Below are 2,604 nucleotides of genomic sequence, written 5' to 3'. Positions count from 1 at the left end.
AAAGATATCATTTAAACGTTATTCCATTTACTTGAAATATTTTTCATAAATAAGCAAATACATTTAAATCCAATAAAAACAGAGAGTTTTGGAGTATGGAAAATAGAAAAGTATGTAATGAATTAAAAGCAAAGGCACGCAGACTAGAATTGAGTGGTTAAAATAAAGTTATGGAGAACAGTAAAATTAAATAAAAGTTGGCTACTGATCCATGGCAACTGACTATGAATTTATTTTCACCAGTTCAATGTTGATGAAATTACCTCTATTCACCCCCCCACCCCCACAAAAAAAAAATTACCTTTATTAGATGTGTGGATCCTGATATAACTTCTCCTTTGCAATTTGAACTGCCACCTGAGCCCTAGCAACCTCTGCAATTGTTGGGTATCTCAGGTAAGCAGAGAAAACAAATTAAGAAGTCACAAAATTAAAGCAGAAAGCAGATCAAGGACAGAAACTATCTGACAATTCTGCACTCACCTCTGGGAATTGTCTATTAGAAACATTAAATAAGCTCGTCAAATCCCCTTGGTCAGCTGCATATTTATTAAGGACAGCAAGAAGTTTAGCAGCATGACCGTTCGATGATGAGACTGTCAAAATAAACCTTCTACAAAGCTGAATGCACAACCTGCTGCACCTCCACTCTCCCACTGCAGTCCTCTTCTTCAAAATTGAGTTGCTGAAATTGTTTTCCAGCATCTAAAATAGCATGCATGACTGAAACAAACTGTAGCATTTTAGCACGGGAGAAGTTAGTGCACAAGGACAAGATGACAAACTGATAGAATTGAGCTGTAGCAGTAGCTTAGACAAAAGCAAGGTTCAGAATTCTAGGGAACATGTGCAGGACTTCATGAAATGATTGAAGTGAGAAGAGAAGAGGGAAGGAGGGAGAGAGAAATGATATAAAACTCTATACACAGAAAAACAAGATGAACTGGAAAAAGTAGTACATTTGGTGTACATCCAAAGCAGTTGACAGTACTCAATCAACAAAAAAATAGTTTAATGCATTTGAATTGACATATTGCATTAAAAAATCACTTTTGACTCACAAACTTGATATAAATGGAATTCACAAACAAGACTCTAATATCTTCCATGTAATCATGTTTTCTTCACATTTTCCAGCTGAAATATGAATCAAAGAGTGCTACTATACCATCCTTTCCAAGTCTCAATCATCCAATACTCTTCATGGTTATATAGTTATTTTACAACATGTGAGAAACCTCACCACCATAACAAGTTTAATTTAATGCACTTGTCCGATCATAAATTGTTCTCCATTTTAGTTTTTATGAATGACACTTACTATATATTGCTTTTCTATGTGATTCTATTTAATTTCTTGAACGTGTATTTCCACGTATACCTTTACTATCTCCATATGATCTGCAGTGGTTGGTATGCATCTCCAATACACCTCTTAAAATCACTGACAGATTAAACCTTGCACATATATTATGATATGTCCTGGGAAAGACTGTATTACCTCAGATGTAGTTGCAGTCTGATGAAAACTGTAGCCCCATGCTGAAATCAGCCTATCAAGTGACCTTCCTAAAGTTGTTTTTTTTTTTTTTTGGATGAATAAATAATATATTAAAGAGAAAGTACAAAAACGGTCTTTAGAAGGAAGACTGGAAAGAAAGGTTAAGACCCCAAGCATCTTCCTTGGGGTATCATCAATCAGGGAATAGAGAGAGCCAACAAGTCTAGAAGAAACATCAAAATAGATGGCATTCCAAATCATTTCTTTCGAGAGTGATTTGGAAGTCCATCTCTGAAGGTTCTGTGGAAAATCTTAGAATCATATCATAATATTTTATTAGTATCTTTAATCTAAGTAGATCAGATTGTAATATTCTATTACAGGTATTTTTCTTATTGTATTTTTCTATTCTAGGTAGATTACTCATTTATTGCAATTTTCTATTCTAGGTAGATTTCTCATTTATTGTAATCTTCTATTCTAGGTAGATTTCTCATTTATTGTAATCTTCTATTCTAGGTAGATTTCTCATTTATTCTAATCTTCTAGGTAGGATATTCTCTCCTATTTCATAGATAGCAGCTGTGTATATATTGATTGTAAAGTTCTAAATAATATACACAAGAATAAAACACTTCAATTCCTATTTCGTCATGGCATCAGAGCCAACCAATCTTGGGATTGCTGTTCAGCTTTCAGGCCTTCATTGCCTTTAATCTCTGGTGTTTCCGCCACACAGAGATTATTCTTCCTTTGGCCTTTATCGCCATTCTTTATTCAGCTCTGTTCTGTTTTTTTTTTTTTTTTCCTTACCTGAAAAACAGATTTTTTCTTTCTCCGTCTTGTTTGTCGTTCTACTGCATCTTTGGTTACTGTTTCACATATTATTTTTAAGCACCTACAAAGAGTATGTCAGAACCAAGAGAGGTTACTTCCGGGAGTGCATTTGATCAGACAATCAAAAATCTGCAGAATGGAGAATTGCAGAATATTCAATTTGACTACAGGCTCGAAGGAAGAAATTATTTAAAATGGTCTCAACTCATTCGGACCATTCTAAAGGGCAAAGGAAAGATGAGCCACCTGATTGGAGATGGACCAAA

General features: G+C 34.5%; 1 long non-coding RNA gene across 1 annotated transcript; it reads right to left on the bottom strand.

The window, feature by feature from the left end:
* Window positions 1-305: 305 nt before the first annotated feature.
* LOC149028569 (uncharacterized) lies at window positions 306-728 on the bottom strand. Its single transcript, XR_016172226.1, has 3 exons — window positions 635-728; window positions 484-539; window positions 306-374 (listed from the first exon to the last, which is right to left on the bottom strand). It is a non-coding gene; the product is annotated as an uncharacterized LOC149028569 (long non-coding RNA).
* Window positions 729-2,604: the final 1,876 nt, after the last annotated feature.

The sequence above is a fragment of the Hakea prostrata genome, chromosome 1 (assembly GCF_041222555.1).
Source record: "Hakea prostrata isolate BN-2017 chromosome 1, UWA_Hpros_2, whole genome shotgun sequence".
Taxonomy (NCBI): Eukaryota; Viridiplantae; Streptophyta; class Magnoliopsida; order Proteales; family Proteaceae; genus Hakea; species Hakea prostrata.
Note: the sequence above shows the minus strand (reverse complement) of the source record. Positions and strands in the feature narration are given on the sequence as shown.